General features: G+C 44.8%; 2 long non-coding RNA genes across 2 annotated transcripts in view; both read right to left on the bottom strand.

Moving 5' to 3' along the window:
• Positions 1–5,454: 5,454 nt before the first annotated feature.
• Positions 5,455–7,646, bottom strand: LOC119825759. Its single transcript, XR_005287261.1, has 2 exons — positions 7,549–7,646; positions 5,455–6,442 (listed from the first exon to the last, which is right to left on the bottom strand). It is a non-coding gene; the product is annotated as an uncharacterized LOC119825759 (long non-coding RNA).
• Positions 7,647–8,079: 433 nt separating this feature from the next.
• Positions 8,080–23,699, bottom strand: part of LOC119825635 — a 29,593-nt gene continuing 13,973 nt past the window's right edge. Inside the window, exons 3-5 of the long non-coding RNA XR_005287243.1 lie at positions 8,743–8,828; positions 8,401–8,591; positions 8,080–8,220 (exon numbers count right to left, since the gene is read on the bottom strand). This is a non-coding gene — a long non-coding RNA (uncharacterized LOC119825635). The remainder of the gene's footprint in view (positions 8,221–8,400; positions 8,592–8,742; positions 8,829–23,699) is intronic.

Here is a 23,699-nt window from a genome sequence, read left to right as displayed (position 1 = left end):
TATATATAATACATACTAATATTTATATATATAAATGTATAAAATGTTAGTTTATTTCTACTTATAATGTATATCTGGGGGTTCCTTTAATGTATGAAAAAGAAATATTGTTTTATTTATTCTTTAAGAAATATTTTAAATAAATGAGCAAAGACTAACCTGGGAGAGTTGTATATTTAATGTGATATTTAACTTTTATGTATTTATTTAATATGCAAATTATTATACAAAGTTTTTTGTCATAGTTGTGGCCAAACACCTGGAAAGAGCCAAAGTATAGTAGGAAGACGTGATTCTGGCTCATGATTTAAAGGTCACAGGACACAAGGTAGGAAATCATGCCTGCAGGGTGTCTCTATTTCCATGGAAGAATCTTGTGTCCTATAGCTGCTGCTTCTTCTCTTGGGGGAACAGAAGACAGATAGAAGCTTCTACCCTGACTCCATAGCCAACTCCTCTAGCTACCCTCCTTCTTGATAAACATCCACAGTCTCCCATATCTTTGCCACCTACTGAGAACCAAGTGTTGAAATAAATGAGTCTGAGGGGAGACACTGTAGACTCAAGTCATGCCAGTCCTATACGAGATTCTCACTAGAAGCAGTCACCAAGACAAACCCTGAAAGAATTTAAAAATAAAGTATAAATATTAATATAAAAAGAAATAAAGAAGAAAATTGAAATAAGTATTTATAATCCTTGGAGTGGATACAACTTACCACTTAGAATAAAAGCATTAACCTATCTCTGAAAAATTAAAGTTCTTGTTCATCCAACATAAATACATAGAAGAAAAACAAAGAGCAGGTATCCCATTTAGGGAAAGTGTCATGGGATACATCATATTGACAAAGTGCTAATACCCCTTAGCATGAAGAGATCTACATACTGCATGCTAACATATTAAAGCCCCATAGACAAACTGGTGAAGTATGTGTGTGGGTGTATGACATGGGATTCCAGCAGATCAGCCAATGTGTGGGAAATGCTTTCCTTCACTAGTAATCAAAGAGTAGCACCAGCAACTCACATGGAGCTGCACTTGACCCCTATAAAATTAACAAGTTGGTTTTTTTAATGGCCTCCCCCAACGACAAGGAACCCTGAAAGGGTGTACGCCAATGCTGCCAGCATTCTGGCATAATCGTTTGGGAAGCAATTTGACAAAGAGCCTCAAAGTGCTTCTTCTCAAGAACTCCACTTTTGTGAATGAAGCCTAAGAAAATAATCCTGAACATTATGATCCATTAGTTATATCAGCAGAAAAAGGAAGAAAAGGCCTCTAATACCAAGCTAAAATGTATGTTATATGAATTATGTATAGTTGTATCCACTATGCTGTGCCTTTCTAAAGTTATAAGGATTGTGCAAACATGGAAACTATGTTTTATAACATTAAACATAAAAGCAAGATAAATATACTACATATATGGCACTTACATTTATATTAAAAGCAAACAATATTTGCTTTATGTAATAATATATCAGATATATCATTGTATAATATTATATAATAATAAATATATTATATAATGATATATACCATACACTAATAAACATATACTATTATATAATAATAAATGTTAGAAGGAAATACAAGAAAATGTCAATTGTCTTTCTGGATAGTTAACCTGTGAACTATCTATAAACGTATCATGTATACCTGTCTAAACACCTTTCCACTCCATATTATCTTTCTGTTGTCATTGTTGAACATTATGGTATGCCACATGAAACTTTAAAGAAATCATTTTTCAGACCTCTGCTGTGGTTTGAATGTGAAACACCCCATTTTCTCATGTGTTGGACACTTGGCGCTGGCTGGGGGCACTGTTGTAGAAGACTGTAACCCTTAAGAGTTGGAGCCCCACTGGAGGAAGTGAGTCACTGGGATTGTCCCTGGCAATGTTGCATAGCCATGCCTCACTTCCTGTATGCCCTCCACTTCCTATCTGCCCTCTGCTTCCTGTCTCCCCTTCAGTTCCTGTCTATCTGCCCTCCACTTCCTGTCTGCTCTCCACTTCCTGTTTTACCACAGTGTGCGGGGTGAGGAGTCCAGGCTGTGCATTCCTGCCATCATGAAGTCACCTGTCACCACTCCTTCCCAACCATGAAGGGTTGTGTCCCCTCCAACTGCGAGCCACAGTTAACCCTTCCTCCTCAAGTTGCTGCCAATCAAGTATTTGTTTTCGAGAACAGTTAAAGTTACTAGTGCATTCTCCACATTGAAGAGCATTTCTAAGACTTATCAGGAAATAAAATTCTTCCTTTAACATTTTTTAATTTGTTTATAAATAAGAACCAGCCTTTGTTTTGACTTTCATTTATATAGTCAGTGTGTAAAAAACAAAAATAAGAGCTCTGGCATTTCTTTTAAGGCAAAAATCTAGAGGGCTTAGCCTCTACAACAACAGTTTTCTGGTGTAATGTTTAAAAAATCCACTGGGACTGGAGAGATGGCTCAGTATTTAAGAGCACTGGCTGCTCGTGCAAAGGACATGGGTTCAGTTCCCAGCATCCACATGGAGGTCATAACCATCTGTAGCTCCAGTTTCAGGGGATCTGATGCCCTCTTGTGACCTGTGCTGACACTGCATTTACACAGGGCACTTCCAAACACAAAGGCAAACGCTCATACATAAAATAAAACTAAATAAATCTTTAAAAATAAATACTAAAACTCCACTGATTATCTCACAGTCATTGTAAAGTGTTTCTATTTGCTCTCCGTTTCCTCCATAAACTTTGAAGCTCAAATGAGAAATAATGCAGTTTTAAAATATCTACCCATATATTTTCCACATATACATCTGGAACTGAAAGCTAAATTGACTTATTTTTTAAAGACTCGGAAATATTATGATGTGGCCCATATCTTTGCAAGCATTAAGCTTTTGAAACATTAGGTTTTTAAAACCCATTTATTTTAACATTCAAAAATCATGCTTAAGAAATTCTTGGACTGCTGAATTATTGAGTGAGTGGGCTGTCAAGTGTAGGAACCTGAGTTCGGATCCCCAGAATGTGATGAAAGTCAGACACACAATAGTGGTCAGCACCTTTGTAATCTTAGTGTCCCTAAGGGAGTATGGGAGGCAGACACATGTGTGCCCAGGAGCTTGCAGGCCAGCTAGCCGGGATTGCATATGAGTGCCAAATAACCCTGTCTCAGACAAGTTATAGCAAAGACCTCCTCCACAACTGCACCATGGCACGTATGCAAATATGTGTGCATATACATACAGAGAGAGACAGACAGAGAAAGACTGACTTTTCTAAAAATAAAGAATTATTCTTCCAGTCAACTAAGAATTTCATCAAATGTTGAATTTGGCAAAAGTGGAGTTTGAGGCTGACAGAAAGGGTAGGGAATGCAGGTGCCAACCAATCGCTGAACCAGAAAACAACAGTTCAAGAAAGTCCTGAATCTGGGAGCCACTTGGCCCTGAGAACCAAATGAACCAGTTGCTTTAGAAACAAGATCTGTGGTGCGACTGGAGAATGGGTCATAACCCAGAGACTTTTAGTCCATCTCTTTCCCAAGTCCCATACTCTCCTCTGCTGATCAGGGACAGGGCATACAGTAACCAGTTCCTCTGGCCACTGTGGGACCCTGTTCCCATGAACCAGGGAAGCTGCCTGATCAGATGGGTAAACAACAGACTATGCCACTTAGCTTCTCTTGCCCAATGTGTAGCCTGCTGGATTAGGTGAAGCTTGGACTCCTGACACCTGAAGTCTGGGCTGTCTGGACAATGACCCACAGCATTTTTAAAGCTTGGACTCCTGACACCTGAAGTCTGGGCTGTCTGGACAATGACCCACAGATTTGTTGAAGCTTAGACTCCTGACACCTGAAGTCTGGGCTGTCTGGACAATGACCCACAGCATTGTTGAAGCTTGGACTCCTGACACCTGAAGTCTGGGCTGTCTAGACAATGACAGCCACAGCATTGTTGAGTTTCTTGTTCTTTTGAAACTCCCAACATTGTATAACTCTTACACTCTGTAGTCAGTAGCCACCTGTGTCTATTTGACTTTAAATTCATTTCCTTAGTTGATAGAAGTCACATTTCAACCCGAGCCACACTGTTTGCTTCCAAGTCGCACTGCAGTTATAAACCAGTTCCAGAGCCAGAGAAGCTTCTCGAAGCCACCATTCTCCTGGGTTCTAGCAATGGTACATGGGCCTGGTCCCCCATTTCTATGATGATAATACTTAGAGGATCTCACCAGAAATCCCCAGGAGAAGGTCTGAGTGCTATTTACATTTAATTAATTAATTAAAATCTGCCTTCAGCCCCATGTAGAATACCCCCCACTGTGGTCAGCGGTTACGCATGGACTTGGTCGTTTTGCTGACGGACCACGCATTCCCATTGATCAATTCTAAATTGGATTATTGTTAGTTTTAAAAGCGCCTGAGCAGCAGAAAGTGGCTGTGGTGGCAGGCAAAGGAGAGATTGATAGCAGAATAAACAGGGAAAGTGACAAGATTGGCGGCGGAATTGATCACTGTCAGCGGGTCGGTGGTCAGCCGGCTGCCCTTTGGTGTCCAAAGTAAACGTCAGAATAATGTTTAGACAAACACGTTTGATTTTTGAGGTAATGGGTATGTCAACTAAATGACAAACCTTAGAAAGGTCAAAGGGATATCCATTTTTCAGACTTTTTCAACGATTAATCATTGATTTGGGTGCCAGCGCACTTCTAGGCAGAGTGGAGAGAGAGCACATTGGCTTGTGTGTGGCCGAGTGATGCTCCAAGTCTCCATCAGCACCACCACTACCTAGAATTTACCCGGTGCTCTTGTCTATATAAAGAGCGAACAGGGTTTTCCCTCTTTAAAATTGGAAACAGAGCTATCCCTGGATGTGGAATTCCAGTTATGCAGAGACGATGCGCACAGCAGGTCTGTCTAACCATTCAAATGCAGCCCATTCTGTCAGCAATCTGCACCAGAGAAGTGGTACTCACTGAAATAAACCAAACATAGCCAACTTGTTCACCACTGACCACTAACCTCTGAGGACTTTATAATCGTGTCCCAACACAGGATACCATTAGCGAATCAAGAGTACTGCCAAATTATAATTTAGTACAATTTCTTATTTGCTGTATCAGTGTGTGTGTGTGCGCGCGTGTGTGTGTGTGTGTGTGTGTGTGTGTGTGTGTGTGTATGTTCACATGTGTATGCATCAACACATTTGCCTGTACTAGAGTATGGAAACCAGAGGTTGACCCTGCGTGTCTTCCTCCATCACCGTCCACCTATTTTCTGAACAAGGTTCCTCACTGAACCTGGAGCTCATTGACCCAGCAGAATAGCAATCAACACTGGTGACAGCCATGCTAAGAGGATCAACATTGACTTGTTTTTCTAATCTGACAAAAGGATTTTTTTTCTTTTGTCCCAGGAGACTTGACCAAAGAAACCAGACAGGGACAACATGCACTGGAGAAACAGCTTGCGTCTGAAAGGAACCATAAAGCATGACTACATTTCCCATAGGATGCCCCCGGTGAGTTGGCACTGTGTAAAACCAGTGTCCTCACCAAAGTGCTTGGAGTTTCTCAACCTAGGAAGTACCGAGATCACTCTGCATCCAGAAAGATGTGCTGGTGTTCCTGGCTTCTGCGGTGGTTTGAATAAGAATGTACCATCCCACATAGGTCCAGATGTTTGAATATTTGGTTCCTAACTAGTAGATTAAATAGATTTAAGAGTTTGGGCCTCCTGGAAGAAGTATGTCACTGGGGAAGGCTTTGAGGTCTCAAACCTTTGTGCCATTCCCACTGTAGGGAATTCTCTCTGCTTCCTGATTGCAGTTCAAGATGGAGCCCATAGCTTCTGTTGTCAGCATCCAGTTCTTGCCAGTTGCTATCTCTCCTCCACCATCATAGACTCCAACCCTCTGAAACCAGAAGCCCAATTAAATTCCTTCTTCTATGGATTGCCTTGGTCATGGTGCCTTGTCACGGCAGCAGAATAGGAGCTCACACAACTTCTGTCAAAGTCAAGACGCTCAGGTAAAGTAGCATCTCCGCAGGGAAAGCAGAAGCCTGGGTCTTCTATCCTCTTAGTGTCTAAAGTCCCCGCCAACTTCCCGCGAAAGGGGACAGCTGAGAAAAGTCTCCAGCTACATTTGTATTGTAGGAAGTGTTTTAGCTCAGGCCACTGTGCAGAATACCACAGACTGCGTGGCTTAGAAAAAAAAAAAAACAGAATGTTTGTTTTTCCTCTCAGTCCTGAGCACTGCAAATCAAGATACCAGAATGATGAGGGTTTGGTAAAGGGTTTTCTCCATTCTTGAAGGTATTTGTCTTCTGGCTATGTCTTCCTTTCGCACAGAGTCCCCAGGTATCTCTTCTTATCACGAAGTCCCCATCCTCAGACTTTCATCAGGCTTCAACATAAGAATCATGAGGGACAGGAGTCAGTCTATAGAGAAGACAATGTAGCTGTCAGCTTTCAGGAGAAGAGACGGGAGGAGGGGCCCGAATCCATCACGCTAAAAACAGCTAAGGAATTAAAGAACAGAAAAAGACACCGTGCCACCAAGTGCCTGAATTTTTGGAATATGTACCCTGGATACAAGGCCGTCATGATGTCCAAACACTGGGACACCTGAGATTACCTGACCAGTCTACACAAGTTCTATTATGATGACAAAATGTCTAATTCCTTCATCCTAATTCAGCTAGGAAGCATCCTCTGTCTTAGGGCCAGTGAGATCTCCGAGTGGGTACCAGTGCCCACTGCCAAGCCTGGTAGCCTGAATCCTGTACCTGGGACCATGTGATAGGAAGGGAGAAACACTCAACAAGTGTACTTCTAATCTCTACATGTGTGCACACACGTGCGCATGCACACTCCACACACACACACGCACACACACACACACTCACAGAGAAAGTAAACAAATGAAACTTTAATCCATTATCTCAAAATCAATGAATGCCAGCCAGTTTAATTCTAATCAATTTTCATTATTTTCCTTGTTTTTAACTTTTTTATTCTTCTACAGTTTTTATATATGTATAGAGACTATTTGGGTCATTTACACCCACTGTCACTCTAATGCCTCCCACTCCTCCCACTGAACCCCTTCCTCTCCCCCCTGCCTTTTGTGTTTGGTTTTGGTGGCTCACTGAGTTTATTTGGGGTCACTTGCATGAGCATGGATGGGGCTCATTTACTGGAATTTGAGCCACTCACCAGTGGCTATACCAAGGAAGAAAATGACTCTCCCTTCCTAGCAACCATTAATTGAGAGTAGTTCCTGAGGGAGGGGTGGGGTCTCAGGAGTCCCAGCTCAGGATAGAATACTGATAACCCTCCATACGTGTCTTAGCCAGGTAAGCACATCCGCTGTGAGTTCAGGGGTACATAGGTCATGCATGTCTCATCCAGGGAAGTGTCTAATAGCACTCTTCTGTCCAGCCCAGCTTGTAGATTCTTTCTGGCACTTTCTCTGCTGTTCCCTGGGCACTGGACAGGGCAATATCGCTATACTGTTTGGGGCTGAGTGAACACTTGACACTCACTTAGTCACAATGGTCAATTTGGTGGTTATAAGTCTTTGCGTTAACCATTGCTCTCCGCAAGCAGAAGCTTCTCCAATTGAGGTTGAGAGCAGCACTAATCTATGGGAATAAACATATATTTAGAAGGCAGCCTGATGGCATGTCTGCTTAGCAAAACTTAATGAGAGCATGTAACTGGTGATTGCTCTTTCATTTCCCAGCCAAGAAAACCTGAATAATTACACAGAAACTTTATTAACTACAACACTGTTCAGCCAATGGCTCAGATATATTTCCAGCTAGCTCTTACATCTTGAATTAACCCACTTCTATTTATCTGTGTATTGCCACAGATAAACTTACCAGAAAGGTTCTGGGTCCTCCTTCAGCAGCTACATGGCAACTCCTTGACTCTGCCTACTTTCTCTCTCTATATCTCTGTTCAGATTTCCTACCTGGCTTTGCTCTGCTAAGCCATTGCCAAAACAACTTCATTCATTAGCCAATGGCAATAAAACATATCCACAGCATACAGAGGGACTCCCGCATCAATAGTAGGTTGCCCTAAGGGCCTAGGACCCAGCATTTTACCATTGGGAAGAGAGGGAGAGGAGAGATGCTGTTGCGAAAGGGACCTCTGTGGAGCCTTAGAGTAGGGGTCATCAGCAGTCAGCTCCTCACTGCCATGGTCATCTAGCAGAACACAGGTGGAGAGAGGAGTTAAGTAGAAGGAAGTCTCTGTGCTAGGGAAGCCCTTTATGCAGAAGGGAAATATCACCTGGGGCAGCCAACAAGATATAGCCACAATGCATGTCCCACGCTGCCCAGAGGAGAGGAGATCCCAGAAGGTCATAGTCATGAGACTGCACTTACAGATCTCCTCCAGTGGCCTTGGTGTTCTCCACATCAACAGAGCATCATGTAGAGGCAGGCGGGTGTATATGAACGTAGAACCAGAGGATATTTGCTGGCTACACAATCTGAGTCTGGGTACTTTTCCTCTTTTACTCCTAGAAAGCTGTGGTCAGGGCTCCTGCCCTTAGCCACAATCTCAAGGCGCAAAGCTGGAGAAGTGTTAGTAACTAGAGAGCATCCCAGTGGGTGTTGCTAGTGCTGTGAGCACAGACAAACCACAGGTTGGGCTCAAGCCTGCCAGCAAATAGCGCACCCACAGACCCCACCTACCAGCTCAAACTGTAACGTAAACACACCTACCAATGGTTCCTCTACGGATGAGTCGCCTCTGTGGCTCCTCACAGAAGGGCAGGATGTGTGCAGCTGTGCTCAAGTTAGATAGAAACCTGGAATAAGAATACATTTCAATTTTAAAAAAAGTTTTTAGAAGATTAGTAAAATTGAGGCTCTCCCCTGGAGTGTGCAGTTCTGTGAATTTTAACACGTGTGAATTTGTACAAATGCCACTATAAAACAACACAGGAGAATTTCTTTATCATAAAGAATTCTATCCAGCAGGGTGATGGTGGCACACGCCTTTAATCCCAGCACTCGGGAGGCAGAGGCAGGCGTATCTCTGTGAGTTCGAGACCAGCCTGGTCTACAAGAGCTAGTTCCAGGACAGGCTCCAAAGCCACAGAGAAACCCTGTCTCGAAAAACCAAAAAAAAAAAAAAAAAAAAAAAAGAATTCCATCCTGTGGTTCAGCAAGACGGCTCAGTGGGTAAAGGTACTTGCCTCTGAGGCTAATAACCTAGGTTCAATCCCTGGACTCCTTATTTCCATATTTATTCTGATATTGTTTTCTAAAAGTATCACATAAATAGAGTTATACAATATGCAATATGGCCTTTTGAACTTGCTTGCTGAATAGTATTCCATGGCGTAGATACCGTTGTCTGTTTTACATTTTGCCCCTTGAAGGACATCTGTGGTATTTTTGTTTAAGAGTTATACTATTATGTATTTGCATATGATGGTGTGAGTGGATGCCACAAGTATGTATGGTGACCTCAGAGGCCAGAAAAAGACACCAGATCCCTTAGAGCTGTAGTGGCAGCTGGTTGTGAGTCGCTTGACCTGGGTGCTGAGAACTCTGAGAACTGAGCTCGTATCCTCTGTACAAACGGTACATGTTCTTAGCTGAGCCTTCTCTCCAGCCACACAGTATTGTTTTGATGACTGTTTCCTAGAGGGCCATCTACAGAGCCTTGTTCGCCAGTGAGGCAGCATTGGAGATACTTAAAGGCCCTTTAGATGGGCATAGCCAGTAGGCGAACCCTGTGTCCCTGAGTGTACTGCCTTCTAAATGCCCCGTGGAATGCCTGGCTGTCAATCTTTGGTTTCCTGTTACTGTGATAAGGAGCCCTGATGAAACAAACTCAGAGGAGAAAGGCCTTCTGTGTCTCATGGTTACAGATTCCAGCCTGTCATTCTGAAGAAGGCAAATGGCAGGAACGTGAAGCCGATAGTCAGGTTACAGCAGGTTAGAGCAGAGAGCTATGATTAGCACACACATGCTGGTACTCAGTGGGCCTCTCCTTTTCATTCAGTCCAGGGCACAGGGCACAGAACTGTGCCATCCATGTCTTCCCACATCATTAACCCAAGAAAGAAAATCCCTGGCATACATGCCCACTAGCCAAACTTATCCTACACAGTTCCTCATTGAATCCATCCCCAGGCAATTAATTCCACATGAGTCAAGCCAACAATCAAAACCGAGTACCAACCAGCTCATCTCTGCCTCCTGCCCACAGGTGAGTAGTTGTTCTCTACTGCAGGCTACCACCATTGTCCTTGTCAGAGGTGAGGTGTCTGATCGTCCAGAACAAGCGAGATGAACCCTTTTTATTTAATAAGTTAATTGCATCAGGCATTCCACTGCAGTAATACAAAGTGAATATATCTGCTTTATTTTCATTATCTCATCAGCTATAAATAGAATTATAAATACCCAAGTATAGCTTGTCAATTGAACATGCATCCCCTTGGCCCAAAGATAAACAAATATTGTCAAGTAAATACTAACAACACAAAATATTCTGGTATTTTCAAACTGATTTCCTAAGAGACAGTATTCCTGTCAAACAGTGCACATAATGAACACACCTGTTCCTCTCTAAAATTTGAGGTGCTTTGATGTCTTTAGCAGTATTTGATGTTTTATGATATAATTGAATATTATTCCAAAAACATTAATCAAAAGACATTATTCTAGCAGTTATAAAAACATTTTAGTGGGTCTAGCAAGAGTTACTCTTACTGTTTAATGGTTATTTATTTAACTTTACAAAAACAAAACAAAACAGCTAAGAAGAAAGGGACCTGGCCATGAGGGCCTTGAGTCAGCAAGGACTTGAAATTGAAAAGCCGCGTTTTACATTTTGATAGGAACATAGTGCATCCCCTCCTGGGGAGTGCTTGGTGCTCCTGAGAGCACTTGAAGACAATCGTGGGAGTGCTTCAAACACTGTGTTCAGCATTTGTTGACCAGTCCTATAGGAAGCCGCTACCACTGAAGTTCTACAGGCCAATCCGCAGCTAGCAACTCACGCCCGAGTCTCATGGGCTATGAGCAAATCTATATCCCCAGGTTGACGATGATCGCATAGCGTCCATGTGCTTAAAATTCAATTGCATTCTTTCTAATCCATGCCCCCATTATGCAGGCCTTGGAAATAGTCTCCGAAGAAGGTAAGCCTTCTATTGATCCCATCTGCCTACATAGCAACTGGCGTGTAGCAGCGTGCAGTTCAGTAGGAGGCAGAGAAAATATTGATTCTAGGAAACTTAATATTATTAAAAGACAGTTGTATTAAACCTCTTTCCTGGATTTTGCTGAGCTCTTTTTCCCCCCTCCCCTTCCCCATGTTCAGAAAAATCAATGAAGCTAACGTCTTTGTTAGTTTTAGTGTCTACTGAAGCAGTTTCGTGTCTCACCAAAGAACCCATGCAGGGTGAAGCCTCAGCACCGGGGCTTGGAGACCTAGGCTATGGGAGGATGAGCGCATCTTTTGCCACTATTAGCCCACCACATGGAAGGGTCTACGTTCGAATTTCACTTCCTCTGTGATCCGTTTTCTTGGGAGTGTAAAAGTCTCCAGGTGTTACTTAGCCTGCGTGATAGATACTTGAGTAGACATGATGTGTATGATTCATTACTCAAAAGCAATTTCCAGTCTGAGAAAAATCTAAAGAAATAAAATCAATGAAGAGAAATTTTGATGACATGCCCACCAATCAAAAGGGGGAAAAACATATAATTTGATATGTAAGAATGCGAGTCACGTTCTCTTTGGAACTCTCTAGACTCACGCTTTTCTTTTCCAACAGAGAGAGCAGCTGCTTCTGATTTCTGGGAGGATTAAAGTATTCTGGAATCTCTCTGCAGAGCTGAGTTCTGATAGAATGTTGGTATGTCATTATCAAATATAACAAGGCTAGGACATGACTGGGAGGCAATGAACCGAAAACTGGAATCTTCTTCTAATTATATCCATAAAACTCCTTTTAATTCTGATGCCATAAATTTGGAATTTGGAATATTAAGAGGGGTTGGACTTTGCAAAACAACACGTTCTTTTTAGATACTGCAAACAGGGTTTTAAAAATAAGAAATCAAGAACAATGTGGAAAATATGTGGGAAAATATCACACTGTTTATAAGACTTTTCAAAGATTTTGGGAGAATTTAGGCAATTTTAGTCTGCAAATATTCATAGTGCATTTTGTAGCTATTTTCTTTCTCTGTCTTGGGTTTCAGCTGAGGGTGGGACTCCCCACTGCCAATCAGCCAGATCTCTGTCACTATCACAAACACCATGGGTGTCTGTATGTCTCTGACTGGAGAGGATGCTGGGATTTATGTTCACTGTGACCTTTCTTGTTTTCCCACTTGCCACTAAAAGTTTTTTCATCTTCACTGTTACCTAAAGAACAATCCAAGCAGTGGCCAAAGATACTGCACGGGGAATGTGTATCTCACCTCCCCTTCTTTAGGCTCTGGTTTCTGTTTCTTGCCCCCGATGGACCACTGCTTGGCTCCCACTCACCAGATCTCTTACATCTCATCTCCTATCAGAAGGTCCTTCTGAGGAACCAAGACAAGCTACATCAAGTCATATGGAAATTTTCTGTGTACTTGGTATCAATTGCCAGATAAAATGCACATTCTGTATCGTGCTGGGAAGAATATGGCTCTATACAGGGGGCCAGGAAGCCCGGACAGGTACCAGAGCAGGGTCATGGTAAAAACACCAACTTATCACTTGAACTACAATTATTATAAGGGATGGATAGATGTTCAATTTTGCTTTCTGTTGCTGAGATGAAACACTCTGACCAAAAGCAACCTAGGGAGGAAAGGGTTTGCATGGTTGTGCTTCCCGGTTAGAATCTGTCAGAGTCACTCAGTCAAGCAGGACAAGCAGAGATCATGAAGAAATGCTGCTCACGGGCTGGCTCTCAGCCTCATGCTCAGCTTGCTTTGCTATACCACCCAGGCCTACTTGCTTAGCAATGGTGCTGCCCACAGTGGGCTGGGGGATATATCCTACAATAATTAGTCAAGAATCCCTCACATACGCAGCCACTGGCCAATATGATCTAGGCAATCCCTCAACTGAGACCCCCTCTGATGACTCTGAGTTATGTCAAGGTCACAGCTGAGAACCCCTCCGATGACTCTGAGTTATGTCAAGGTTACAGCTGAAGTACACCAGGACAACGGGATGAAAATTACATACCAATGGATTTTTAAAAATGTGTCCCTGATACTCCTGTCCTGGATTTTTGTTGTTGTAACATTGGCACCCCACCCCCACCCAAGCCCATGGAAGCCACAGAACCTAAGTCAGAAAAACACACATCAGGTAAAATCCAAGACCATTCTGAACCACACAGTTCAATCATATTGTTGGACTACTAGTCATCACTGCTAATAACCACCCTCATTACCTTTATTGGGGGGTTATTAGCATTTTTAGTGCTTCCCTTAGACAGTGGCTTTACAAACACATATGCCCTTGTCTCTACAATTTCAGTGTGCTCACCCTTTCTCCAGATGCTTAACAAACTACAAAGTAGAGCATAAGAAGACCAACACATAAAATTCCAAAGTATTTGTTAGAGGACTCATTTCTCCAAGTCAAAGAAAATTCAAAATAAGATAAGGTATTCCTTATTGAGATGTCAGGCAAAGAAGCTAGATATCTGAATCCAATTCCCCAATAAAATATGTTTCCTACTATAGAGTCATGTGTTTCAGCCCTTCTAGAGGACCGTGTTTTTCTGACCTGACCAGCATGGGATAGATATTCTAGAATAAAGACTTGTTGGTCTCTTTCAGGATGTCTCTCAAGCAGCCCAAACACACCGGGACCACCGTTGAACCCAGTATTGGCCTGTCCAAACTGTCCCTGCTTTGTTGAGAACATGCCTGCTCACCTTATTCCCCAGCTGGAACTGTTACAGGCAACTTCATTTCATCCTCTCCCTAAACCCTGCTGCCACTGACTTTCCTAAAGACCATCACTGTGTTTGGATGCGTACCAGGGAAGGTACATGTGTGGGTTCACGTGCCCATGAGCCCACATGGATTTGAAGGCCAGAGGTTGACAGCTGTTGTCTCCTCAGTCACTCTCCACCTTATATTTTGAGACAGGAGCTCATGGAACCTGAAGCTCACCCATTCAACTAAACTTCCAGCTTTTCCTACATGGATACTAAGGGACTGATCTGGGGGTAGGGTCTTTCTGCTTTCTCTCTGCCGACTGAGCCATCTCCCCACACCCCCGCTTTTCCATCAGGCAACACCTGGACCAATCTGTCAGCATCCCTACCACCTACACATTCTCCCCTCTCTTCCCAAAGGCTCTAGCTGTCTCCTAAATGGCCTCTTACTGACCACTTCCCCAGCCATTTGAAGTCTTCTCATTTGGACTCCCTCAAATCTCCTCTTCCCTGCTCTGCTCAATGGAGCTCCCTCACCCACTCAGATGGAGCACAAATATCACACACACACACACACACACACACACACACACACTGTGTGTGTGCCCTCATAATCTCCCACCTCTCTCCGTACAAGGGCCAGGGCTCCCAACCCTTGGCCATTTATTGAGTTAATGTAGAATTTAGCTGGTCTCACTCTAGTTCCATGCTCTAGAGGCTCCCACCCATGTGTATTGCTTGAAGTCCTGACCACTGCTTGCTCTCTTCTGACTCTGGGGGCCTGTGGCATCTTTTGAAGCACAGCACATATATTCAGAAACCTTTGCACACTTATGCTAATGAGTTCTTTCCAGTACTCCCCAGCAAAGTGGCGTAGATGATCAAAGAAGATCATTGACAATCTGGGCTTGATTAATTTTTTTCTGCGGACTTCCTTTACTTTTGCCCACTTAGTTCTTCTTAAGAACAGGTTGCTTATTTAGAATGGGTGCTTTACCAAAGGCTGGGGGCGCATGACAGCACAAAGGGAAAGGGCAGATTGAATTAAGGATCTGGAGGCTCCTTGGTACTTACTTCTGAAACCTGGGCTTGTCCTCCATCCCTGGAGAGCTTGGCCGTGTTAAGGGAATCACCTGTTGGCTCCCAGAGCAAACAGTTCTGAGACTGATGATCAGCTGTGGGTGAAATGAGCAGCACAGTCCCAGCGGCCATGGGTCCTCATGCCAACAGATCGGCTTCCTGGAGCCCACACCTGCCCTGCGCTAGCTAGTCAATTATCAGAGAAAGCAGGAAGTGAAAGTCCCACCGTTGGAAGCATCAATAATTTAAATAAAGGAGTCGTAAAGAGCGGTGCTCCTTCCTGCAGTGTAAATGAATGAGATTCTAAGTGTATGGTAAAGACACCGTAATTGCCAGCAAATTAACTCCCAATGAAGACAGAGAGGGAAATCCATCTCCTTTGACTCTGGCACAATTTCCTTCCAAAGGGATTAGGAGGGGGAGCTCAGCTCAGAGGGGACCAGGCCTCTGCGGTAGAGTCCCACAGCAACCTCCTAGGAGGCTTCTGTCAACATCAGGAAACCCACGTGGGGCCTGTGAGGCTTTCTGCACTACAGCCGCTGCCCTTCCCAGGAGCCTGGCCTAGAGGTGCGCAGGATTGCTTGATTGAGGGAAAGCAGCTCTCTTCTCCCCCAGATCCCCTCTGGCACACTGAGGTGTGACTGTGTGCACATAAGGTGTTCCTGTACGTGCAGGTGCATAAGTGTGCACGAGCACCTCAGAGAGCCATCCTCATTGCTGTTCCTCCCGCTCTGCCTGCCTTTCCTGCAGGATCTCCCACTGCTACAATCCGCAAGTCTCTGCTTCTCCAGAGCTGGAACTGGAAGCCTGGCCCACCATGCTCAACTTTTAAACTTTTCAGAGTTCCGGGGATCAAATTCACGTCCGTGTGTTTGCTGAGCAACCACGCTACTGACTATTTTGTCTCCCCCGCCCCCAGCACACTGATAATTAGATTAAGATCTGCACAGGCTTGGCTCCATGGCAACATTACCGTATACTTTGTTAGAAATGTCCCATTGGAATGACCGGGTCAGAGTCAGGCCTCATCTCAGCTGACGGTGCCTTCCCCTCTCTCTACTATCTCACTTTGGTTTGTTAGGACTTTGTGTCAGGAAATTTTCTCAGCTCCTTTTGTTTCAAAGTAATTTTGTCAGTCAGCCTCACTCAGAATCAGCTGTTGGTGATCTTCATTTGTGGAGAGCATTTAAAATTCCTCTCAAGTGCATCAGGAGGCATAGACCACAACCTAGTAAACTATATGCAAATGACACCAGGAGTCTGCTCTAGCAAGGAACAAAGGACTGACCCCAGCAACCTCAACAGCATCAAAACACTCACTAGCACATCGGTAGAGAGAGGGTAATGGATGGCTGTCAGGGACTGGTTGGAGACAGGGGTGACTGCTCCCTGGCTGCTCAGGTGTCATTTCTGTTGTGACTGAACAGTCCGACAAGAGTACTTCAGCCAGGGAGCATTCCACGTTACAGTCTATCATCCCAGGGACGGTAATGGAGGAACTCAAGCAGCTAGAGCACCACATCCAAGAGCAGAGAGGAAGAAATGCATGCCTGCTTCGTGCCCAGCTGAGTGCAGCAGAGGCCAGAAGAGGCTATTTGATCCCCTGAGGAGGTGGTTGTGAGCTACTCTACATGGGTTCTGGGAATTGAACCCAGGTCCTCTGAAAGAAAAGCAAGTGTTCTGAATCCCTGGGCTATCTTGCCCACTCTCTCACCTCGATTTTAAATACCTGGGATAGACGGACGCCTTCCTATAATGTACTTTGCAGGTGCTTCATATGAAGTTCTGATAGGAGAAAACTTCAGATAGAAACGGTAGAAAAGAGCACAGGAGGGAGGTTTCTGCAGACAGCTTTCTGTGGTCCCTAAGTCACAGAGTCCAGAGGCTGGACCTCCTCGACATACCTAGCCTTTCTTACAGCCCTCCTAAGAAGCCATGGTTTGCTTGAAAGAAATCAAGCCGTATCGGCCTTGCCTTTTCACTGGCACAGATCCGTCCACTGTGAATAGATACAGCAAGCATAGCGCCAACTGGAATTATTGTTGTTATCCATATTTTGTGCTGACTTCTATTTTCTGTGGCCTAAAATACTGGGTGCATGTTTATTTCCCTCTCACGTGGGATGTTTTGAGACTGTATTGATTTTCTAACACTGGTGGCTCAAAGCTTAGGCAGAGAGCTGGTGATTACATTCAGCTGACTTCATGAACCCTGGGGTGGCGGTAGGGACACACCTGAGGAAGCGAAGTCGGTTTCTGGTCTCTAACTTTCTCACACCTTCAGCTAAAACTCAAGCATCCTACCCAGAGCCTCGGCCAGTGAAGCTCTAGTATTGCAGCAGCCTAGATTCGGAGGTTTGGACAGTCCTCACTGGGTGCATGGTGTTCTCTGACTTCCACATGTGTGTGCAAGTAAACACACACACAGTTGAACGTATAATACATGGAAGAAAGAACTGCCTCCTTGTTTTCTGTTTACAACTAGGAAGATGCCAAGATGTCTACTTTAACTGTTGACTTAAATGTAATTTCACCTCTAGCAAATTTTGGCTTATTTCACTTCTCAAATACGAAGTTCAAATTTGGTAATTTTTCAGATCGAATTTCTAAGGGTGGGAGTGTTGTCAAGTAACGCGGTACTTGGAACGCGCTTCTGCTCTGATGGGACCTTTGGGGTGAAGGTGCCCTGCCAGGAATGTGCAGCCCAAATGAGAATCACGCTTGTAACCACAGCCTCAGCACTTAGCTCCAAAGTAATTAGCATCTAACCAGCTCCGGCTGGGGTAGCAGGGGGAACGCGCTCACTGCATCCACTTTATGATTAAATGCCAATTAGCCACTAAGTGGCCTACAGTCACACAGGTCTCACATCTCATCACGTAGCTTCCCCACCCACACCACGGGGCTGTGGGTATCACAGCTCTATACATCAGGTGAGGGCCCCCAGGAATCCCAAGGTCAGTCACCACACCAGCTAACACAGATTAGTGGTTAAGGACATGGACTCAAGAGTCCAGCTTCCGGGACAGCAGGCACAGCTTCGCGGCTGTCAAGATGCTAGCTGGCCTGTTCAGCTACTTGCTGTCCATATTTATACACAATAATTGTGGACATAGTGACTTCCAAAGCAGATATTATTGATATCTTGATTATTGATCATGCAGATAACATAAGTACAGGGATATGGGCATTTAAAGATGCATGGTAAACCCACAAAAAAACCCGAAAGTTGAGCTGGGCGGTGGTGGCGCACGCCTTTAATCCCAGCACTCGGGAGGCAGAGGCAGGCGGATCTCTGTGAGTTCGAGACCAGCCTGATCTACAAGAGCTAGCTCCAGGACAGGCTCTAAAGCTGCAGAGAAACCCTGTCTCGAAAAAACCAAAAAAAAAAAAAAAAAAAAAAAAAAAACCCGAAAGTTCCCTGTACCTCAGTTAGTCCACTTCTCTGGGGTTAGGGTAATTCTTTCCTACCAATGCATGATTTAAGGCTAATGGGCTGTAAAGGCTGGGTGAGAGCATTTGCTTTGCAAGCATGAGGACCTGAGTTCAAATCTTAGCACCGAAGATAAAGCCAGCTCTGGCTAAGCACGCCTGTAAGGCTACGGGAGACAGGCAGCGTGCTCTCGGGCTAGGATCTGCCTTCCTTTGCCCAGCCTGTGTGCACCAACATGCATCTGCCACAATACGTGTACCTCCCCACCCACAATGCACTCTGTTTTCCACAACAAAAACAAAACAAAAATTTAAAAAATCCCTACCTTGGCTCAGCCTGTTCCTTCATTCATTCAGGTTCATCCAGTGTCCAAGGATGTGGGTTTAAATGCACAAGGATTCGAGGCTGTGGGTTTAACCCCCAAACTAGAGAGTTTCTGACATCCCAGGGCTGTAATGCAAGGGAATGGACCAGAACAATGCCGAAGGGAAGATGTGTGTGGTCGGCACTTGACTGTGGCCGTTTCAGTCACAGGGCATTTCTCCGTCTGCCGTCTCTTCACATCACAGTGATTGTGAGTTGGAAGGAAGCAAATAGTGCTAAAACGTCACTTTTAAAGCACAAGCAAGTAATAACCGCTGCAAAACTTCTTCAGGACTTCTCCCTAGGACGTGTGCTATTTGATCTCAGATGACCAGTGAGCCCTTGCCCCGCCCCTGCATCACACGCCCATGCTTTCCCCGTGTCCCTTGCCAACTTGGCCAATAGAAACCAATGCTGAACTCTGTGATCTGTATCTTCAATCCAATATGGTACCCACTAACATGCAAGGCTGCTAAACACTCTAAATATAATTGGACTCAATGAAACTATGCCCCAAATGTAAAGAACAGACAGCTTTCAAAGTCTCAATGTGAAAATCATCTAAATTCTTTCTTGAGAACTTTTTGTTGAATGCATGTAGAAATTATAATATTTTAAATACATTCGGATAGATAAAATTCATCATTAAAATTTATTTCATCTCACTCTTCTTACTTCTACCTTAGAAAGTCAAGCTTGCCATATTCCAGTGAACAGCACCAATTCTAGAAAAGAAATAAAGACGCTTGCACCCTTGTCTGCTTGCAACCCCGCCTGTTTGCACCCCCGCCTGCTTGCACCCTCGCTTGCTTGCACCCCCGCCTGCTTGCACCCTCGCTTGCTTGCACCCCCACCTGCTTGCACCCTCGCTTGCTTGCACCCCCACCTGCTTGCACCCTCGCTTGCTTGCACCCCCGCCTGCTTGCACCCTCGCTTGCTTGCACCCCCGCCTGCTTGCACCCTCGCTTGCTTGCACCCTCTCTGGCTTGCACCCTCGCCTGCTTGCACCCTTGTCTGCCTGCATCCCCGCCTGCTTGCACCCTCGCTGGCTTGCACCCTCGCCTGCTTGCACCCTTCACAGGGGCTTCTTAACGAAAGCAGCAGTATTGACGCATTGACGGACGGATGCGCAGCAGCAGAACTTACGGAAAGATGGATGTGCCCGAGATTCAACTTGCTGACATGCAGTTCAAGTTTCTGCCTGTACAGAAAGTAGCAGAGACCCAGAGACGCAGCCCCCTGGAAACAGCACTCCTGCCCTACAGCTGGTGTCTCCCTCAGAAGGCAGAGTAAGAAACACTTATGGGCACTTTTTCTTTAGGAATTGAAAACAGTAGGAAGGATGTGAGAGTCAGAAACAAGCATGCATATATATAACTGCGTGTATGTGTGTAATGTATACATGTAAGACAAAGCATTGGCGTATTCAGAGGAAACAATCTCAGACATACTCTGCCTTCCCCTTAAAGAATCTCACTCGCCGTCTTCATCCATAGGCTTGGCGTATAACTTTGTGCACACTGAAAACTTAGTGAGATTTGCTGAGCCTAGTCACACGGACAGTTTACCTAGCATCACAAGTGCTGGGTTTCAGCATCTCCCCAGACTTCTAAAGAAAGGGTCCAGAATTTTAGATGGCCAAGAGTGTGCCCAGAGTCATCACCATCAAATGCCCAATCAAAGTTCTTCCCAGCACCAGGCTGTTGTTCACGTGACTCATCAGGACCCTGGCTCCTGGGGAGGAGGATGGCTGCCCTGCTGGTTCTTTGAAGAGCTCTCTTGCAACCCTACTCTGGGCACATCACACTGTTTCGTCCCAGCGAGGATGAGAAACCTGTGTGTACCTCCCCTCCCCTCGTGCATGCAGCTCCCAGGGTTCAGAGTTGCATGGTTGTTATGGAATGTGATGGATTCCTTAGGTGGTGCCATCTAGTAGATCAAGACTACTGCATTTTTTGCCCTACTCATCTTTGTCTTTGGGGGACCTAGGATGACATCGCCTCCTGAGACACATGAGTTTCCTGGCTAGATACATACGCTACCGTCCCCCACACTCAGCTCCTGCGGGGCTGGCCTTCCTGCAGACTTGACCTGGATGCTAACACTTCAGAGCTGCTCTCATTTCCCCGGTGAACCCCAAGGGTGAACCCCAAGCTCTGGAGAGGTTCCTCTCTTTCACACACAGCAGAAAACCTGAGTACACACAGCCTGACCTTAGAAACTCCCAGAGCCTGCTGTTAATTATCTGTAACAGGCTGAATAGTGACCCTCCTTCACCTCCAAAAGGGACATGTTTAAGTCCTAGCTTCCTGTACTTGGTGTTAGAACAGCGTCCAAGAACAGAGTCGTGTGAGGGGAACTCTGGATGCTTGTGAGAAAACTCCAGGAAAACAAGACAAGAGTCTTAAGTTTCCTCCAACCATGCGATTGTTCTTGGAGGTCTGGGGTTTTTTTTGTTTTTTGTTTTTTTTTGTTTTTTGTTTTTTTGTTTTCTCCTCCCAGGAATAGCGGAGTGAGGTGGTGGTTTTTTTTTTTTCCAGATTAATCATTACAATTGGCTATTGTTACTTGGTTTTTTTTTTTTTTTTTTTTTTGCCTCCATGGAAAAATATGGTTTTGCCACAATGCAGCTTGTCCTCGTGATTGTACACAGCTTAGATGCATGAGAACTTTACTCGTGTAACCTTTCTTAACCCTCAGGGTACAAAGTTTCTGATGCACTAATAAAGCTGGCTACCGAACAAGACTTTAATCTCTCCTAATTATTTCCTCCTTTTTCCCAGGTCCCCTCCACCTCTAGAGTGGTAAACATTTGGGAATGCAATCTTATTTGGAAAACATATTTTCCATATATAAATTTACCTCAAAATGAGATTGCTCAGATTTAGAGAGCCCGATGTCACCAGGATGGGTGTCTTTAAGAAAGGAAAGCAAGAGAAGTGTGAACACACGCTGCTAGTCAGCTTTCCATACTGTAACAAAATAATGGATGTTGTTACCTCTAAAGAGAAAAAGAGTTACTATGACTCACGGTGTTAAGGGCTCTAAGCTACGCTCATCATTTCAGAATAGCGGTGAGCAAAGTGCATCTTGCCAGGAGGGTGTGGCTGAGCAAAGTCACACTTTAAAACTTCTGAGCAAAGAAAAATAAAAGAAAAAAGAAAAAAAGCGAGGAGCAAGTCCAACTACCTCCTTCAAAGAAACTGCCTAAGGAGCTCCCACTTCAAAAAGGTTTCTCACTCCAAATATCTCTACCACCAAGAACAGACCATTCGCCAGCACAGAGACAGGATGCTGGAGGCAGAGCCTGGAATGAAGCATCTTCAAGCCAAAGAATGCCCAGGGCTCCCAGCATCCTCAAAAGCTAAGAAGGAAATAGAGTGAATTCAGAGGCTCCAGAAGGAGCCAGCTCTATGGAGGCCTGAATCTCAACCATGTGGTGTCCAGAGCCAGAGGAGGACACTTTCTGCTGTGCTGTCACCAGGTGGCAAAGCTTGTGATCACCACTCTCACCAGTCACAAGGCAGATGACAAAGCTCAGCAGAACCCAGAGAGCAGATGGCGCTGTCCGTGCACACAATGGCAAGGCTATCTCTGCAAAGTGTGTGAGGAGCTCAAGGCCTTGCAAAACTGGGGGTCTATGAGCCCTCAGCTCTTCGAGCACCTCATGTCTCCATGGCGATCCCAAATACATTGTTCATGTTTACTTGTGATATTGTGATTTATGTCAGGTCTGGAAAAGAAACTTACGTTCTTGAAGAAATGGGGGAAACTTATCTAGTGTGACTCCATCTAGAACTGGAATCCTGCTTCCACCCTCACCAGTTCTAACATGCGTGCACACACATACACACACATGTGCAAACACATACACACATGCACATTCACACACATGTATACATGCACATATATACACACATGCACAGACATACACACATGCATGTATGCACATATATACACACATGCACATACATACACACATGCATGCATGCACATGCATATGTGCATGCATACATGCACACACATACACACACATACACACACATACACACACATAAACCCAGTCTGCTGCATATGCACACCCTTCCTCCTCCACCAGTATCTACCTTTGGGTTTCCTTATTTTATATTCATGGCATTTTGCCCACATGTATGTCTGTGCAGCGTGTGTGTGTGTGTGTGTGTGTGCATGTGCGTGTGTGTGTGTTGCCCTCAGAGGCTGGAAGAAGGGGTTAACACCCAGGAACTGCAGTTACAGATGATTGTGAGCTGCCATGTAGGTGCTGGGAATTGAACTTAGGCCCTCTGGAGGAACAGCCAGTGCTCTCAACCACTGAGTCATCTCTTTAGCCCCCACTTTGTGAGTTTTTGCACAGCAAGGACTATACTTTCTAGGGACAAATGACTTTAGCCCCCAGGGCCATATCCAGCACAGAGTTTATCTTAGTTCACTTTCTGTGCTGTAAGCAGAATAATAAGGAAAGGGGATTCATTTGGCATATAGTTTTGAAAGTGAGGAAGCTTCTGGTAGCTGGTTCTGTTAACAGGACTCCCTGCAGAGCTGTGCACTATGATGTCAGAAACAGACAACATGGCTGAGAGAAGATCAGGTTTACGTCGCCCAACCCCCATCCAACCTCCTGCAGAATGCAAGTCTCCTCGGTGGGAAGCAGGCCGCTAGCTGGGCTCTGTAGTGTAAGATGTAAGAGCAGCACTGTCCAGAGAGTCAGCAAAGATGGGGCATCTGGCCAAAGGAGAAGGCAAATTGACCTGAATGTGTGCGCAGTCACAGGGACACCGGAGGGCTGTCACCCCAGGTCCTGGTCCCTCGCATCCCACCTGGAAAGTCCCGTTTCCAGAAGCCGTCTTTCTCCCTTGCTTGCCTGCGTCC

Source organism: Arvicola amphibius, chromosome 10 (assembly GCF_903992535.2).
Source record: "Arvicola amphibius chromosome 10, mArvAmp1.2, whole genome shotgun sequence".
Taxonomy (NCBI): domain Eukaryota; kingdom Metazoa; phylum Chordata; class Mammalia; order Rodentia; family Cricetidae; genus Arvicola; species Arvicola amphibius.
This window is presented reverse-complemented; position numbering and strand designations above follow the sequence as displayed.